The sequence below is a fragment of the Bidens hawaiensis genome, unplaced genomic scaffold (genome assembly GCF_021521415.1).
Source record: "Bidens hawaiensis isolate Kalapana, Puna unplaced genomic scaffold, B.hawaiensis_p1.1 tig00015447_1, whole genome shotgun sequence".
NCBI lineage: Eukaryota > Viridiplantae > Streptophyta > Magnoliopsida > Asterales > Asteraceae > Bidens > Bidens hawaiensis.
Genome location: NW_027492379.1, coordinates 50,953 through 71,084, shown reverse-complemented (window position 1 = coordinate 71,084; position 20,132 = coordinate 50,953). Strand labels below are relative to the sequence as shown.

At 34.4% G+C, this 20,132-nt stretch overlaps 2 pseudogenes across 1 annotated transcript; one reads left to right on the top strand and one right to left on the bottom strand.

The window, feature by feature from the left end:
- Positions 1 to 10,825: 10,825 nt before the first annotated feature.
- LOC143549168 (protein ACTIVITY OF BC1 COMPLEX KINASE 1, chloroplastic-like) lies at positions 10,826 to 13,135 on the bottom strand (annotated as a pseudogene). Its single transcript, XR_013138096.1, has 8 exons — positions 12,510 to 13,135; positions 12,254 to 12,418; positions 12,015 to 12,155; positions 11,747 to 11,926; positions 11,454 to 11,649; positions 11,233 to 11,311; positions 11,038 to 11,109; positions 10,826 to 10,938 (listed from the first exon to the last, which is right to left on the bottom strand). The product of XR_013138096.1 is annotated as a protein ACTIVITY OF BC1 COMPLEX KINASE 1, chloroplastic-like (transcript).
- Positions 13,136 to 13,852: 717 nt separating this feature from the next.
- On the top strand, positions 13,853 to 19,455 carry LOC143549180 (WAT1-related protein At5g40230-like; annotated as a pseudogene).
- Positions 19,456 to 20,132: the final 677 nt, after the last annotated feature.

Below are 20,132 nucleotides of genomic sequence, written 5' to 3'. Positions count from 1 at the left end.
AAGTGATTTAACATTTATTATTTAATTTCTGGTTATAAAAAGTTCATAGAAATTTTTGTAGATTTAAAAAAAAGAAAAATTAGATTTTAATAATCTCAACTTAATGCAGTTGGCCGATAATAATTCCAACTTTGAAAATAGCTATCACTAGTCCCAACTTTCACACTATTTGTTTTCATTAGACCATCGTTAAAAAAATTAACGACGTTAAGTTTTTTTTCAAATTTTAAATTGATGTATTAGGGCTTTTGATCGGAATGAGAATACGAATCGATTGTTGTAAAACTTAACTTGAAACGGCGCTTCAAACAACTTGATTTTTTTTAATTAATAGTTTAAACATCAAAATTAAAGCATCCTTTAGTCGTTGGATCACTGTTTGAAGGTAAGTTTTACATCAATTAACTTGTATTCTCATTCTGATCAAAAGCCCTAAAATATTAGTTTGAAATTTGAAAAAAAAACTTAACGTCATTAAGTTTTTTTAACGGAGGTTCAATGAAAACAAATAGTGTGAAAGTTGGGACAAGTGACAGCTATTTTCAAAGTTCAGATTATTATCGGCCAACTGCATTAAGTTGAGATTATTAAAATCCAATTTTCCTAAAAAAAATGAACATCATTTTTTCATTTTAGAATATTAAACTAACAAAAGAATACTTTATATGGCTACTGGAATAATTCATCATATCGGGACACACTCGCCTCTGAATCAGGAAAAAAAACGTCTGAAGTCACGACAGTATGGTGAGATAAAATTTGTTCAGTTCTAGGATCAAACTATTGATAGTCGCCTACTCGTCTAGTCTCCCATCATCACCTTATGCTACCGAAACAAAAATGGTGGGGGCAGAAATCGAACATGGGTTTCATGGAACACCAGATTTCTCCCTTACCACTCCACCGTCAGCCGTTCAATCTCACCTCACTCATTCATCAACATCATAAACCAAAACCATGGCTGAGAGTAGGGATGAGATTGGGAGCGTACCGGTACCGACCGGTCCCGGTCCCGAAAATCGCGGATTCTTGGTACTGGTACTGAAATATTCGGTTCGGTACCGGTACGGGACCGGTATTTAAGGTAAAATTACGGGAAATACCGGTCTCGTACCATACCGGTACCGGTACCGAAACTTAAAACTTTGGTACTGATTCGGTACCGACGGTACCAAATCGGTACCGCTTTCAGTACCGATACCGGTACCAGTCCCGAATTTGCCCATCCCTAGCTGAGAGAGGCGGAGCACGTGGTGGATACAAAGGAAAAAAGGTCGTGGAGGTGACCGCGAATGTGGCCACCGTGACACCAAATAAGAGAAATGGGTTCCGGTAACCAAGCTCGTTTGTCTCGTGAAAAACGGCAAAATCACCAAACTCGAAGAGATCTATCTCCTCTCTCTTTCAGTCAAGGAGCATCAGGTCCTCATGTCATTTGAAAGACGAGGGGATGAAATGGTCAAAATGAGGGGGGGTTTGAAATTGGTCAAAATGAGTTGAGATTTCAAAAACCCGTCATTAAAAATTATAACTTGAAATATAAATAAAAAAAATAAAAATGTAAAAATACTAAAAGGTTTTCTCCGTTTTTCTTGTTCCATATAAAAAACAAAAAAAAAACCGCGAGAAATGTCAGCCCATTTTGACCAGTTTCAATCATTTTTTTTAGTTTGACATATTCTGACACATTATATACATTTTAGTACAACTCAATCAACCCATGTGTCACATTTGCCACTCCTACTCCCAGGGTACAACAACCTTAATAGTATGTACTACCGGAGATGGCTACGCATCCGAGGAATCGTCGGGTAAGATGGTGTTTTTGATTTTGGTGGAAAGAAAAATAGAAGAAGATAACGGTGAAACCAATTAGGGAGTTCTCATCTCTCATACATGAAAGTTTTTAAATTTGTTGAGTATGTTCTTGGTGCATGTGTATGATAAATTAATAATGAGCCTTAGTGCTCATTTATACTCTAGCATAGTTGAAAGAAAGTTGAAGCATTTTTCCCATATATTGTTTAATGAATTAATAATCACATAGCTTAATGTGAAATAAATAGTACTTTTCAGCATGGTCCAACAAAAACATCATTTACATAACGATAATTGTTTAAGACCGTTGACTTGGTCCAACACTAAATGAAGACCATCGACCAGAATGGTTCATGCATTATAGTAACTTGAGCAAGAGTAGTAGTACCGCAAATTCGAACATGTGGTTGTTCCAATCACCACAATCCCGAACATCAATATCTCATTTATCTCAGCTCTATTTAAGACGTCGTTTGCACGTTTGGTTTCTTGTGATGGTCTCACATTATAGGACACAAACTCATGAATAACTATAGAAAATTTTAGAGAAAAACTCATTTCACTCCAAATTCTAACAAATGGATGTGTAATTGAGAAAAATAGAATGAATAAACACCGTACATAGTCTTTTAATATCTAATTAGCGGGTTTCAATCCATACTTCGCAGCGGGATTGAAACTTAACAACCCTGCTAAAAGATTAATGTCGTTGATAAAACTAATCGAGCTAGTTAGAGTGACAAACACATTAAAACAACTCAAAAGGCAAACACTTCAAATATTAAAAATGATTAAATCGACATATCAAACACTCATTATTGGGGTTAACAAGCCTAAACACCCAAATAGCTCATACCAAAAAGATCCTAATACAAGTATACTATATCAAACATTCAAACACACACACACACAAAATATATAGCTCAAAACAATCAATATGGATAATGGATAAAAACATGATGTAACTATATTTAAAATCGTAAGTAAATTATAATCAAGTGATCACTCATGAGAGATCATTACCAATAAACCTGATCTGGAGTTGTGGGAAAAGGTGGTGCATAGAACCCTAGGGGTACCAGTGAAACTGATTTGGAATAGGTGGAGCAGACAGCTCGATATAAGTTTGTGGTTGTGGTAGCGGCAGTGGATTTGAGTCGTTGATTTTTTGTGACACGTCGATACTTCTATTAGGAAATTTGCGCTTAAGAGCATTTTGTATTGCTTCAGGCTGTTTAGTAGTTAAGAAACTAAGCTTCCCTTTCTCAGGATCCATTGCAGCAAATGTAACATCATGATCCAGTTTGCGAAGTGTCACTTTGGCCTTGTCTATGCATCCTTCACAGTTACAAAACGGATCAATTTGTATAGTTGTCATTGGAGCGATCATCTTTGATGTTTGCTGTAGAAGTCAAAAATACAATCTAAACACACACACACACACACACACACACATATATATATATATAAGAACTCAAAATAGAGGAACAAATAATAATAGTTAAGACTAAATAAATACTATAAAGTTGAAAAATTAATATGAAAGTTATTGAAAAGAGTTAGCTAATCCTTATATCAGAGGTTTTCTTCAGAAGAAAAATGTTATTGCGAAATAAATAATATAAAAAACATGTTTATATAAGGCATGTGTACTGGGCGAATTTGAGGGGCGATATTGGGGTGGAACACCGCCCCCCTGGGCGAAATGGGCGGGGGCTTGGGGTATTTGTCGTTGGGGAGGAGATTGATTTTATTATTATTATATTAGTAGTGTTATATATATATATATATATATATATTTGTAGCACTACACCATTACACCCAAAAAACAAATTCCCATAATTTGCTGACTGGGCATCACGTGTCGCAATTCGCCCTAATTTATAGACCTTCACTACACATAGGCTAAGAAAAAGTTAGGAAAGTTTTCAGTCTTTTCACTTTATTTTCTTGCTAAGATTCGTGAGAGGTACTCACTAGTCAGTGTACTGTTGTCTACTTGTCTGTATGGATGAATTTCTAGGAACTTGCCTAATTTTATTTTGTTATTTCAACTTATATGTATTAAATTGAAATTATAATAAAATGAATATTAATTATTTATTCATAAACATATAACTCGTTTGACGGATCTAAACTAATTGTTGAACATAAATTCTTTTGGATCAACAAAGAAGAAACCTAGAACACACTAAGATTTGTTATTGTTTACTTATAATGTGTATCTATAACACATGACATCCATACGGAATTCTTGTGGTTTATGGGATCCTTTCGTTAAAGTTTTACTGGAAAGAAGTCATTTCGTAAAATTTTTACTAGATGAATGTGCTTCGGTAAATTTTCACTAGATGAATACGTGCTTCCGTGAAAATGTGGTTGTTTCAAATGGCATTCACCCCTTAAATCGTACTTTTAATTCTACATGGCAGACCGATAATTTTTTTTCATGGGGACGATCATAAGACTTAACACTAATTTTAGGTTTTTCTAATTTCATGAAAATGTCTCAAATTGATTTGCCCCAGAAGGGATTTGGTTCATTTACGTTGTTGCATAGTTGAGGGAAAATGCTTCTGATTGATTCATTCGTCTAATCTCTTCAATCCACACCAGATATGGGTTGTTTTTCTGTGCGAATCAGAACAAGAATGAGAGACAAGATTTGATGTATCCAGGGTAATCCATATACCCAGATGGATATTTGTTGAAATTTTTGCTACTATTTGATCTTTAGACCATGTTTTGTGGCTCAAGCTCTAGCACATGGATTTATCGTATATTATTGTTCTACTTGATGCTGACTGGATGCTAATTGAGCACCGAATAAAGCCTCTACTGAAGCCATCGGAACCTTTTGTGGCTCAAGTGAGCAAAGCCTATGGCGAGTTTCTTTTTATTTATTTTTGTTTCTAAAAAATAAAATAATAATATGAATTAAAAGATAAATCTTCTAATCAAAGATAAAGTTAAGATTTAAAACATTGAATATCATAAAATAAAATAAGTAAATAAGATATACATAAAAAAAGATTAATTTTATATATACCCACCCTTACAACATTACAAATATTATATATACCCAAGCAAAATTTGAAAAATCATATATACCCTTACAAAGCAACTAAAATATCATATATGTCATTATAAACACAATTAAAGTATCATAAATACCCCTATGAATTTAAATAATTTAATAAATAACCATTTTATCGTTATTTTTCAAAAAATTAACTTTTATATATGCCTATTTTAACGAATAGACCATTCTACCCCTTTCTATTACATAATGTGTTTATACTCTATGTTATTATTTTAATAATAATTAACGTTTCTCACCTTTAACGACAACCAAATCGTCTCTTGTCACCTCTTCAAAATTGCAAACCATTCGAAGATATCGAATGGTCTACGCTGTAGAACATGTTATCGCATATAATCAAACTAAAGTAATATGGTCATTTTTTAATGAGTTGGATATATATGATATATTAATAATTTTGTAAGGGCATATACGATACTTTTAGTTTTACATGGGTATATATGATATTTCAATATTTGTAAGGGTATATATAAAATTGTCCCTAAAAATAATTTCTTAAGTACTTTAATCCTCTTTCAATTTCTTTCCATAGGTGGCTGAAATTATTTGCAAGAAAGTCACTTTGTTTAGCAATTTTCACATGTGCCGCTGACATGATACTATTTGATATTTTATAAATGATAACGCTAAATTCTAAATCAACATAAGTAGCTGTTATTTTTCTCAGTCGACACTTTACTCTTTATATCAATGGCCTTTTTTTTAGTTTTATGCAACATAGAGTTTGAAGGGAGTTGTCCTAACGCTTTCACCTTTCTAAATCTGAAGTTCAATTTATTTACACATATTTTATTCACAGCTTGGCCCGATATATTATTAACTTCACAAATAGTACCTCTAACCTTATATAGATTATAGAAAACTAGTAAAAGCCCGCGCGATGCGGCGGCCAGTGGCGGATCCAGAAATTTTTTTCAGGTGGTGCACTACTTTTAAAATTCCGGGTCGGTTTCAGTGGTGCGGACAAAGTTCATTACACAATCAAAATACGATAAAATAATAAAAGAGACAGTCATTAGAAATTAAAAAACACATAATATAAATACAAAAACTAACAAACTAACAAATTAAAACTAAATTTAACAAATAACTTAACAATTAACAACATCAAAAACAATTAACAACACTTAACATTTAACAAATAAATGTAATACTTACCTTCAAAGTGGGAGGATTCGAGCTTCGAGGAAGAGTAGAAGGCTCAAGGCAGGAGCTGTGTGGTCGGCCGGAAAAGCAGCAGGCAGCGGCGGTGGTCGGCGAACGACAATGGTCGGCGAACGGCTGTCACACGAGCCGAAACATGTTTATTACTTGAATAACTTTAATTTAATATATTGAATATATATTTATATAACAGTTATATGTAAAATTACAATAAATATAACTATAAAATATATATTATGTAAAATTACATTGTTCGGTAAATTGTTTGTGTTCCTTTGTTCGATTAAAGTTAAACACACTAATACGAACATGCTCCGTTCGAGTTCATTCGCTTTGTTTACTTTTAATTTTTAAATAATCTTAACTCCATTATGTTCATTCATGAACCGTTCGTTACTTTGTATTGTTAATGAACGAACATAAACAAACGCGAACACGTTCATGTTGTTAATAAACAGAAAAATATTTAACAATGTGCACGTACACAACAATATGACAACACCCTATGGTGGTTGTGTTTTTCCAATCATAATAGAATATATAAAAACAGCCCGTAGCTTGAGCCTTAAAAATAAGCTTGTTTAATAAACAAGCCCGAGCATCAGCTTTATTTACCGAGCCTAAGCTAGCTCACAAGCCAAAACGGGCTTATTACTTGAATAACTTTAATTTAATATATCAAATGTATATTTATATAACAATTATTATATGTAAAATTATGATAAATATAACTAAAAATTATATATTATGTAAAATTACACTGCTCATAAAATGTTTGTGTTCAATCCTTTGTTCGATTGAAGTTAAACAAATAATACATGATCATGCTCCGTTCGAGTTCGTTCGCTTCTCTCTGTTCTTTTTTACTTTTGAATATCTTATCTTAGCTATCTTCTATCATGAACCATCCGTTTGTACTGTTAACGAATGAACATAAACAAACGCGGACGCATTCATTTTGTTAACAAACTGTTAACAAACAGAAAATATTTAATAGTGTACACATACTTACCTTTATGCAGATGCATCTTGACCCAGTTGTGCAAATTGCAAACCCAATTCATCAAGGATTCCAGCTGGCTGCAATTGCTTGTCAAATTGGCTTTGACCTCCATTAACTTTGTTTGGTCAACTTGAGCCCTGTGAACATGACGTTATAAATCAGAACATATTTGCATATTAAATAATTTGTGTGTGGTTGTAATAGACTTTTACAACCACACTAAAATAATATACTGGCATACTACATATAATGGATGCAGAAATAATCAATAATTTATAAAAAATAGAAACACATCTAGAATGATCTGCACTACTATAACAAAACTCATATCTTTTCTAACTACAAACAAAAAATCAGGGCTTACGAATAGAAAACCATGATTGTGCACAAGTACTACAAGTTTACCACTTTAACATGTCTTTTGGGAACATTCACACTTAAAAAATGCGTACATTTGTAAAATTAGGTAAATAAGATGTCTACATTTGTAAATTTGTGTTAAAACTCTGATGTAGTTGAGTAGACTGTAGGCATTCCTTTCCTTTCATGTTATTCCACCCTCGCTTTGTTATTTTGTAACTCCCACCCAATTCAGTCGTATTTGGATTTTGGACTTGTATAGTTTGGTAAGTTTATGTGATATTGCATGTTTATAGAACCAAAAACATCTTTCAATAATGTAATTTTGAACAAAAAACATCTTCAATAATGTGATTTTTTATCAACAGAACTCAGATTCACTTAGACAACTATGCTATCTTAACTACTTTTCAAGTAACATCTAGTTTATCTTCTGCATCAATATCTAAATATATCTAAGAAAGATGCATACCTCTAGGGCTTCAGTATTAGGTCAATAATTTGCCAAACCTAATTTCTTCATATCTGCACTTCAGAACCCGACCAGTGATAAAGCTCATCAAACATTGAAAAAATGGCACAAATAAATCACATTTTTGTGAAAACATGACATACACACACACACACACAATCATATGAATATTAAATACCTTATATATTGATGTGACAACTCGGTTGCAGCTACTTTAGCAGTACCAGTATACCAAAACTTACGACGTATTTCATATCTTTCTCTTTAAAATTCATATTGCTTCATCAACAAACAGCTTAACGGGCTCCAACCATCTTTGTATCGCAGATGATCAGAGATTAGAAATTGAAACATATGATCCAATCGGAAAAAAAAAATCTTTATCAATTTAAAACCAAAGCTAGGGAAGATAAAACAATGTCTTTGGTGTGTATGCATATCCTATAACCAAAAAGATACTTTCTTGATCAACTTAAGTACAAATTCATGTCAGTAAAAACAAAATCAATTGTTGTAACTTTTAGAAGCCAAGTACATGATGAGATCTGTGCAATATGCCAACATTCTCACAAGGATATATCTTTAACCACACAATTGAATAAATCAGTTTGTTAACTTATAAAACATCTATCATTTAGGTAAGTAAATAAATAACAGCGTTCATTTAAAACACCAAATTGGTCATCTAAATACATAAAAACCTTGAATCTGTCAAATTTGGGCAAAAAAGTATATTGTAGTTTTTAACAATCAACCGCACTGCAGGAACCATGATTCATCATCAAAGCAACACAAGATGACTTAGATTTTCTAAAAGAGAACAAAATAAAAAGAAAAGATAAAATTCACACAGGATTAGAAAACCTTTATAAACCAATCGAGTGTAGACATGCGGATGGACCAGAGAACCAAAAGAATCGAGTGTTGATGACAGGCGTTGGAGCTCGGATGGAGGACCACGGGTTTTGGATAGGAGGAGAAGAATATTCTAGATTTTTACAATTGCAAGATGGAGGTGATTTGAATTTCAAATTTTTAGATTTGCTGTATGCTTTGAAGATGAGCGGCAATCAAAAAATGAAGGGTGTTAATAAATAGACAGAATTACAAATTTTGTCCTTTAAAAAAAGCCAAAAACCGGTTCGTGTCCTTTTCTAAGTTTCCTTGCAGGCGGTGTCCTTTAAACTTTTTTTTTCTACACGTTATGTCCTTTACGCTAACTGGGTTAGAAAAACTCAGTTAAATGCCCTCACGTGAGACGCATGTGAGGGCATTTTTGTCTTTTCACCACCTGCAACTTCTTCCTCTTTCTTCTTCATTTTTCTTCTTTCATCCTACCAACACACTCTTATAACATTCATCTTCTTCACTCACTCTCTCTCTCTCTCTATAACATTCATAAGATTCAGAACTACCACCATCACCAACCAGCCACCACATGCCACCACCGCCATCACCACCCATCACCTGCTGTTGCGACCACTAATTTCCACCGGCAGCAGAAGGTTGAAATTGAATAGAGATTTGGGAGGCCACTAAAGATCCAAACCCAAACCCTAAATCATTTCACTGTTTGCAAACCCAAATCCCTTATTGATTCTCAATTATCTGCATTGTAGTTGCAAGCCCTAATTTTTATATATCAATCTATGGAGCCGTTGGTGGATGTGCGTGTATTGAATCAGAGCCGTTCATGAATTAGGGGTTGGGTGGCGGATGGTGATTAAGGGTTTGGTGTGGGTTATTGGGAAGGATGACGTGGAGGGTTTGAACACAAAAATGCCCCAAATTTGAACACAAACCTGAATCGGAATCAGTTTCTGAAGACAACCCATTTGAGCCCCAAGTTTTAGGGCTCCAAATCGACGAAATAAGTTTACTTGCACCGCCGGCGACGATTTTGGCCGGAAAAAGAAGGCCGTTACGCCAATTGGAGGGTTCCGGTCGGTCGTACGGAGTGGTTCTGGCGGAAATTGGTTTCCGTTTTGATATTTTACCGCCGGATCTGGCGTCTACGGCGGCGGGAAGACCGGAATCCATGGTGGGAATTGGTGTTTGGGAGTATGTGGGAGTCGGAAGAGATGTGAATCGGCGTTTGGTGGTGGTTATTGTGGGAGTGGATGAATAAAGAAGAAAAATGAAGAAGAAAAATGAAGAAAAATAATAATAAAGAAGAAAAATGAAGAAGAAAGAGGAAGAAGTTGCAGGTGGTGAAAAGACAAAAATGCCCTCACATGCGTCTCACGTGAGGGCATTTAACTGAGTTTTTCTAACCCAGTTAGCGTAAAGGACATAACGTGTAGAAAAAAAAAGTTTAAAGGACACCGCCTGCAAGGAAAGGACACGAACCGTAATTTGGCTTTTTTTAAAGGACAAAATTTGTAATTGGGTCTAATAAATATATGCGTTAGAAGTTGTACATTTTGCTTACACACTTTATTTTTAAGAGTTTTGGTGAAAAGACCATTTTGTCCTCCTTATATGTATTTTTGGTTTTAGTTTCGTTTCGGTTTTTTTTTTTCCGATTTTTTGTTTCACTTGATTAAAGGTTTTTTAGTTTTTTATTTCTGTTTTTTTGGTTTTCAATTCGGATTCAGTTGTTTCATTTCAGTTTGGTTTCAATATATTCGGTTTTTGAACCCGGGTCGGTTTCAGGTTTTAGTTTCGCTTTGGTTCAATTTCGATTTTTTTGGTTAAAAGATTTCGCTTTGACTAAAGTTTTTCGGTCTTTAATGGTGTCTGTCAGATCCAATTTCTTTTGAACCTTCAACTCTCTGAGCTTTCTCTGATCATAAGTAAAAATATTATACTTTAGATTCATAATTAATTTGTTTGTTTTCATTTTAGGGGGAAAGGGATAAAAGAGATACATATTCACACATGTTTGTATAATTTAAATACGCACATGTTATTTCCTTGAAGTGCAGGATTACTGCTCATCTTTGCCACATTCTCCTTTGCCAGCACAATTAAGTAATCAAGTCGCTTCCATTGAAAAACACCATCTTTGAAAAGAACCTAACATATAAATGAAATCGCTTAAAGTAAGAAAAAAATAGATACATGACTTTCAAGAATTTAAGATTTAAAGAAACTGTGAAATAGCAAATAACTGACCTGTATGAGGCGTTCTCGAAGAGCAGGGTTTGGGTCTGTCAAAAGGCGCTTTGCAACATATGGATATGCAACCTGGTAAAGTGTTATGCTATTAATATGTAATGCGATAAAAACTATTTTACAAAAAAATGAATAATTACTTTCAATAACATTCCTCAAAAGGATACACTATGTGACATTTAAGAGTAGTTTTACCTCGAGAAATTTAAAATCTGGTTTCAGTGTAAAACAGATGCCTTCTTGAGTCAATAACAAACGAATGACTAAAGGGATTCTTTCAGGGATCCGAATGCTGATTAAATTTTCTTGCATCAAAATGAATTTCATCAAAGATTGTTAATTATATGATATACACTAAATGAGTGGCCACTTATACATACATATATATATATATATAATCAAAATATAAAGTTTACCTGTAACACTTCTAAAATAAAAATCAGCTAGTCCTTTTCCAGCCGAATTCTGCCAAATTGCTTCCAATGCTGGAATTATGGGTGCGGCATCCGTTCCTTTTACAAGGAATCCAAGTCTTGTGAAATCATTTGCCATTTCAGCATAATCTTCATTTACGGCATGCACAACAGCATCAATCAAAATCTGTTTGTTTTGCTGAACACAGACAGAAAACAACAAATTAGTTTTAAAACGGCAATCATGGCAACATTAGATTCTTATAGCAGTGAAAATAGTGTAGTGTAAACATTACTTGACTTAGCTGAGCAACATTCCCAAAGTCCACATAAGCAATACGCCCATCACGCATGGCAAAAATATTTCCAGGGTAAGGATCACCATGAAACAATCCAAATTCTAGCAACTATCTCAAAGCAGCACTAACACCGACAGTCAAAAATCCTTTTACATCTATACCAGCCTCCTTAATGGCCTGAGATAAATGAAAAAAGAAATCAATAGCATCAAGCGTGATCTAATGGTTTATACTTTCTGAAAAACTTATATGTGAATCATATTACCTGTGGATCAGTGCACCGGATTCCATCAAGCCATTCCATAACCAGAACACGTGAACCAGATAGCTGTCTGGAGGCCCTGGGAATTTTAACGGTTGGATCACCCTTGAAGTTTTCGAGAAAATCTTCAATATTGCGAGCTTCCTGATAATTACAAAACAAAAAGACTCAAGTTATTAAGTAATTAATACTGTCTCGTTTATACCTCTTCCAGAAATGAAATACTATAATCTGAATAGTACCGTTGTTTATTCAAGCTCCTCCAGAAGCTTCTCACCAAATTCATCAACAATAAGCTCTGCATTGCAACCCAGCTTTTGTAGACTGATTCCATTTAAAAATGAAGCTAGTGTTCTAAAAAGGAAAAGATCCCTGTATATTATAGGCTCTATTTCAGGCCTTTGAACCTGCAAAAACAACAGTTATGCTCTGTTGCAATTCCAACTACAATTATAAACAAAAACAACACAAAGAGTGAGATTCATTAGCCTGTCTAACCTTAATAGCAACATCCTCTCCTGATGCACGTAGAGTAGCCCTGTAAACTTGGCGTAAACTTGCAGCAGCTAAGTTCAATGATAGCTCCACCAAAATCATGCTTCCAAAGCCTACATAAATACGCAACCAAAATATAAATAGTTGAATAATAATAATAATAATAATAATAAACTACTATGTGACTTTTGACTTATATTATACTTATGCTTCGTTTATTCTTAGCTATTCAACACTTAAGCAATATCTTCATTCGAAGAATTTTTTGATGCAACTAAATGATAAATATGTTATAAAACAAGCAAGTGTTCGGAAAAGAGAAAAGCTAACCTAATGACGTTTGCAAAAAGTATGATCAGTGACACTTATACAACTTAAAAAAAAAACTAATACAACGAAATTATAAAAAAAAAAAAAAAAGCCTATAATGATCCATGTTGTGTCATGACAAAATATAGATCACCATGTTAAATATAGAGTACGGATATTTTTGAATTTTTGGCTATAGAAAAAAGTCCATCATCAGAAGTATCGTCATTAAAAAGTGAAAACATAAAAAATAACAATAAATAGAAGACGATGACTTGATGTTTGTAGAATTAATCCAGTTTGAAAGAAGATGAAGACGATGACTTAAGCAAAGGACGGAAGGAGTAAACAGTACAGTTTGCATCAGCCAATGAACAGAGAGCACGCCAAATCTAAGATTCTAGAAAACAACATAATAGATCATACCTAGTTCTTCCATTTCCATACCTAGAATATAACAAAACCTAAAATCAAACCCAAGCTTCAGCTCGTTTAAGGTACTATACGAGCTCGAGCCAAGCTTAGGGTTGTTCAAGGTTTTTCTCAAAATAGATAAAAATAAATAAAAACGTATATCGGTTAATTAATTATGTATTAAGCAAGCCAAGCTCGAGCTCTAGAAATAGAGCTCGAAACGAGCCTAGCTCGAGTCAGGGGCGGATTCAGTGTTGAGCCAGTGGGAGCGTAGGAATCCCCTCCAATTTGTATTTTCTTCTATAAACTTATAATATATTAGGTTCAAATACCCAAAGTGTCCTATCCATGTTTTTTTAGTGCCCCAAAGCTAACTTTCTGAACCCAACTTTTCAAATGCAAGTTTAAATATGCTTTCACAAAATAATAATTAAGATTTAATTGGATAACCGCTTCATCAATTAGTCGTTAATGTAGTGATAAATTCTTGATTTTAATTGGACCGTTATAAAATTTAGACCAAATATGATAGTATTTAGAGTATCATTTCTTTTTTAAATTCTACACTATTTAACTTTGTTAATTTTTTTATTTGTACATAAGAGCTTTGAGCTATAACAATTATGGAAAGGTTATTTCAATATGTATTTTTGTTTATTGTGGTTTATTTAATTTAAGTTCTTTTAACTCGACCCATTTTGATTTGACCCGTTTTAGTTTGACCTGACCTGTTCTAGGTTGACCATTTCTGGCAACCACTGACAAAAATTTCTGGATCCGCCATGGCTTGAGCTCAGGCTCGGCTCGGGTCGTTGACACTTGACACCCTTAATTCTATTATTAACTTCTCAATCAATGATGTAATGATTCACATGCTGTTAATAACAGGTACCTTTGCCAAATATTTGCATATGCTGGTATCAAATACAGTTCTCCAACACTTTCCTCTGTTATGAACAATCTGGCACCTGCTTTCACCTTCATACTTGCATTCATCTTCAGGTACTCTTTAACAAATTTATACTTTACTAATACTTCATTGAATTTGTAAATCAAGGAATCTGACATAATGTTTTTGTATTCAACTTCCTGTCCAATATTTTATAGGATGGAAAGACTGAGTTTTAGCAGCTATACCAGTCAAGCAAAAATTGTGGGAACAGTAGTGTCAATATCAGGTGCACTTGTGGCAACCCTGTATGATGGTGCATCAGTCACATTATCATCAGATTCATCAAGCTTATATTGGATTATTGGTGGGATTTTTCTTGCAAGTCAAAACTTTCTACTTTCATTTGTTGTGGTTTCTCAGGTGCCAAAAACTACATATTATCCGGTTCAAATTTGTCAAATAGTAGCATATATACTGCAGGCAGTGATCATGATCCAGTATCCAGTGGTACTAATGGTTGTTTTCGTATCTGGGTTAAGTGGGTTGATTGTAGCTGCATTTGCAGGGTTAATTATGGTGAGAGATTTAGATGCTTGGAAACTAAAACCTGATATGATGCTAGCCTCTATAATTTACATGGTAAGAAACTTGAGAGTTTAACAAAATTTGCATGAATACATGATTACATGTAGCATTAGAGTTTTAAAATAGCCTTAAACCGGGCATCTCTACTGGATTTTTAAATGGTTTGATACAAATATGGGTTCTGCGGTTGAAAGGTCCCGTTTATGTAGCCATGTTTAAGCCATTTTCAATAGTGATTGCAGTTGTGATGGGTGTCGTATTTCTTGGTTTCTCTCCATCTTGGAAGGTGTTTCTTCTTACTTGAATTTGACATTATAAATTGATACTATTTGTATGTAACTAGTATATAACTTGTTAGTGACAATGTTGATTGTAACACCCCGACCAAAGGCGGATTATACATCGGGGCGCCACATATTGTTTCATTACTCGTAACACTATTGGGTGTCAATATTTAATAAATATATTCATTCACGCACGCGCACAAGATAACATAAATCAACATAAATCAATATATTATAAGGCAAAATATTCGAACAACAATAACTTGTCTTGATACATTTTAATCTAGGTCCAAAAGTAAAAAAAACGTCCTACGTGTCCACAAGCTCCAAATGTAGCTACAGCAAACCTGAACATGTGTTAAAATAAAACGTCAATCACTTGCGTGTTGGTGAGAAATCAAGTTTAATACAATACATAGATAACAATAAATCTGCGCGCAACACGTGTATGTCTGGTGTTTAACAAGGGTGCAATCAGATTGTGATCAAGCCTAAATAGATCATAGCTCATAGTTCATAGTTCAATCCGTGCTCCCAATTGAGCACAAAAACGAGAAAACATCTGTGCAAGTGTAAACAAAGAAAACCGTAAACGATAGGTCTCCCGTGTTCATCTAATGGATCCATGAAAACTGCGGAATAGGCCGAACAAAGCGGTTAATGATACACACATACAAATAAACAGCCAAGTAAACGTCCTCAACACATGGGATACTGCGCGACTAAAGTTCATAAACAAGTTTAAGACTCTAAGTTTGTATGAACACATGAACATCCCAAAACATTAAAAACAAAAAGGGATTAGGTACGAGATTACTCACTTGATAAACGATGCGGTGTAAGATAAAGCAAGAACCAACTTTAAACAAGCACAAGTTAACCTATAATTAAAGATTATTGTTTTAACGATCTGTTTTAAGTCTTGATTATAAGTTAGCATAATTAATAAGTAAATTATTATATATAATATATATATATTACCGGAAGAGCAGGACAGAACAGGGAGGAAGACGGAGGCAGAGAGGGAGGCGGCAGAGAGAGCAAGGAGAACAGGAGAGATTAAGTGTTTTGTGTGTGTAGTGTTAGGAAAAAATAATACTATTATTTATAGAGAAACCCTAGGGAACACAATCCCTAGAAAAAGGGGAAAAAGATCTCAAAAAGCAAAAGATTCCAAAAGCAAAAGATATCAAAAGATATGGCAGCAGGGAAAAAGAGAAAAAGGCTGACAGGGAACAGTAAAAAGGCATGGGCGGTTCAGAAAAAGGTACTGGTCAAAGCATGGAAAAAGCAGATTTCAAAAGATAATGTCAGTCACTTTTTCTGCCAACCAATGGGGTTGGTGCGCATGCTGCGCCGAAAGTAACTTTTCAGACATAAAGCAGATTAGGTCAACAGCACAAAAGATAAGACAACACAAAAGCAAAAGGCTAGATTAAACAGAAGAAAACTCAAAGGGTTTAGCGCGAGAAGGCTGGAGCGCGAAGGCAAAAGTGCGCGAGCGCGAAGGCAGACAGAACCAACCTTAACGCGTCGCGGGAAGAATCACATTTCTTAGCGCGCCGCGGGAGGAACTAAAATTCCTAGCGCGCCGCGGGAAGAACTAAAATTCTTCGCGCGTCGAGGGATGAACTACGATTCTTAGCGCGCTGCGAGAAGAACTACAAATCCTTAGCGCGTCGCGGGAAGAACTACCGTTCTTAGCGCGTTGCGAGAAGAATTACAATTCTTAGCGCGCTGCGAGAAGAGTTCGTCTCGCGAATCGCTGTACAGGTGGTCTTCACGCAGGATTCCTTGTAAGGGAGTCTGGCGCGTGGAGCTGCGCAGACAACCTTAGGCGGGAAGGAACAAAGGACAAGCAAAGAGTTAGAAGAAAAAGAGGGAAACAAGGCGTAAGGGCGGGACGGCGACAAGAGGGAAAAGAAGGCGGAAAGAGAGAAGAAGAGGGATGGGACGGCGGAAAGAAAGAGAGAGAAAGAGGCGGGAAGGAAAATATATATTATTATTAAAAGTAAAAATATAAGTATAAATAAATATTAAATCATAACAGAAAGAGATCGGATAAGAGAAACGGGTACCTGGGTCGAGTCGGATTAGGGCAGATGTCACATTGATTGTAGTGTTGTTGGATGAACTATAATATCTTTAGGATTCTATGCTGTGTTATGGGGAAAAGCAAAAGAAGATGGGAGTGTTCGGTGCATGGAAACGTCATCTGTAACACCCCGATTAAAGGCGGCGGAACATGCCGGGGTGCAACGTGATTGGATAAATATACAAGACACTATTAAAGTGACAATATTTAATCAACTCATTAATTTCATTCAAACATCAAAGTGACACATATTGTTCATACAAATAAACACCAAAATATAAAAGATAGATATTGTTCATTCTTCTAATAACCTAGCGGTATCAAATAGAATGACGTCTTCGCACTCCAACTCAAGAAATAATCAAACATGTAACAATGCATAAAATAACATTTGTCAACACGTATGTTGGTGAACAATTTCATAGTTTTGAGTATATATAATATGAGCGAAATCCACAAACGTATATGAGACTATAAATAAAAGCATCAATCGTGGCATATAAAACATATGTAAATGAGGATCCTTTCTACTCGGTAACAACCGACATACTCGGATAATGAGGCCCTATTCTACTAGCACAAGGCTAAGTAGTTAGGGGAGCGTATGATCATACTTAATGAGGCTCAATAACAACATAAAAATAAACACTCGCACAAGTAAAGCATATGAGACATATAACACACAATAGAGCAAGTATTCTAGCATCATACATCCTAAAGTTTATGGTTTGAGAAATGAGTATAATATAAATCATTTTTGTTGAATAAGTATGCATGTTACCCCCAAAAGATAAAAGTGAAAACGGGGGATGAAATGTACTCACGTTAACTAAATAACTTGAAAGATTGATTCGTGAATAATCGGAGATCGGGTTTAGCGAGCAAGACCTAGATTAAATGGGTCTTAAGTTAGTAGGTAGTCTTGGAAGGGTTTAAAGTAAAATATGACAAGTAAAGTAAATAATGAAGTTCATTGTTTAAATATATACATAGTTGGGAAATTAAAGACATGTAAAAAAAAGTAAGTTTACTCGAAACCGGGTCTTGGTATTTCATTCATAATTATTACTCAACCTATGTTAAGTAACTTATATGGGTTATAATGCATTAATACAAGACCCTTTGGGTATATGAACACCAAAACAAGGTTTTAATTGAGTGTTCGGATTTTGTTAACTTGGGTCTAGATAATTAACTAAACTCAAAGTTAACTTTCCAAAATGTTTTGAGATAACTCAATAAAATCGAAAGACTTAACCAAGTATATAGTTCTATTATGAAGAACCTTAACATCCGTTAAGTGAGTATTTGGTTTCACCGGTCCAAGCTTGTTATAAGATCAAGTTGGATTCCGACACACCAAGTAAGTTGATAAAATACTTAAAATTAGTTTAAAATACATTCTTGAAGAAAAGATGAGTTTCGATGGCCAAAAACACACTTGTGTGTCTTAGGCAAGTGAACTCGGTTTAGTTCGGTCCTTGACTCGGAATGATACCGAGGATGGTTGCCACATACCCAAATACCATAGAACTATCAAAATGGTTTTAGAAGTTACAAGGTTCAAATCTTTCATAAACATGTTTATTTAACTATTTTAAACAAAACTAGTAAACAAAACTATTTAAAACAAAAGCTAGTAAACAAGAGTTCGGTCTTGGATCGGTCTTGATTCGGGTCTAATCTCGGGATAAAACCGAGACTAGTGACTTCATACCCAAGACCATGAAACTCTTTAAACATGAATTAAAACTAAACTACTTACAATATAAACAAGACTAGTAAATCATTAAAGGAAAATAGTATAATCAAGAACTACAAAGAGTTCTCCATGAAGCCTTGCCTTGTAGCATATCACCTCCCCAAGAAGATGAAAGTCGAAGGAAACAATAGGTGCATATTATATATATGTTGTACCACAAGATACGAATTAGTAAGTAACAAAACAAAAACTAAAGAAGGTTGTTGTTAGATAATTATGAACCTTGAAGGTTAGAGATAGTGTTCTTAGTTTGAGAGAGAAAGAAGATGAATGAGCAAGAAGAAATGAAGGGGGTGAGGTTGTTTATATAGGGAATGAGTCAAACTTGTTTTCCTTGTTTTATATCAATACTTGCATGTGCTTTTTTTTATATAAAAAAAGGTTTAAATAATACAAACTAGTAACAAATCCAAAAAGTAAGAGATGATTATGAAACATAAAAATCCAAGATTTTATATTAGTGAAAGATTTGGTTTACAAATCGGGTCGGGTTTTGATACAAATACAAAAAAGGACCGAAAATGACGAATGTTACATCATCCACCCGAACAGAAACCAGCTCTCTGTTGCAAGCCCATGCTATCGAAGATGGGGGGCCGCAGATTTGACTTCGACAGCTAAAGACAGATTCTACTCACCAAAAGAAGTTAAGTTGGTTTGTATATCAATTCAAGTTGTACTTGAATTGATATAGTTATATGTTAAAGAAATTAGGCATTGACATTTTGGATTCATGTACCTATTGGATTCATCAAAGTCTCCGTTATTATGAATGAATGTTAATCAATGACCCCGATTTCTTTATAAAAATTGCACGTCTTTTTCTAAATATTAGTTTATGATATTTTAATAGTTCACATATGCCTTTTTTTGTATGTTGGTTTTTGTTTATGTAGTTTCCCCTATTGATATTTATTTTTTATTAAGAGACAACAAAACATGTTGAGCTGCCCATGAGTTGAGCAGAGCGGAACTTGAATGTGTCATTGTGTTGCCGACAACTTGACAGTATTCTTTTAATATCTAATCATTTATTCATAAACATATAACTAATGTCAACTTAATGGATTCAAACTAAATAATTGAATTTGAAACCTTTTGGTACAAGTGTACAACAAAGAACATAGAACAACTGAACAGCCTAAGATTTGTTTTTGTTTACTTATGTAAATCTATACATGTCATCAATACGAAATTCTCGCAGTTTAGGGGTCTCCTTCCGTTAAAGTTTTGCCGGAAAGACGTCATTTCATAATTTTCGCTAGATGGATGTGCTTCGTTAAAT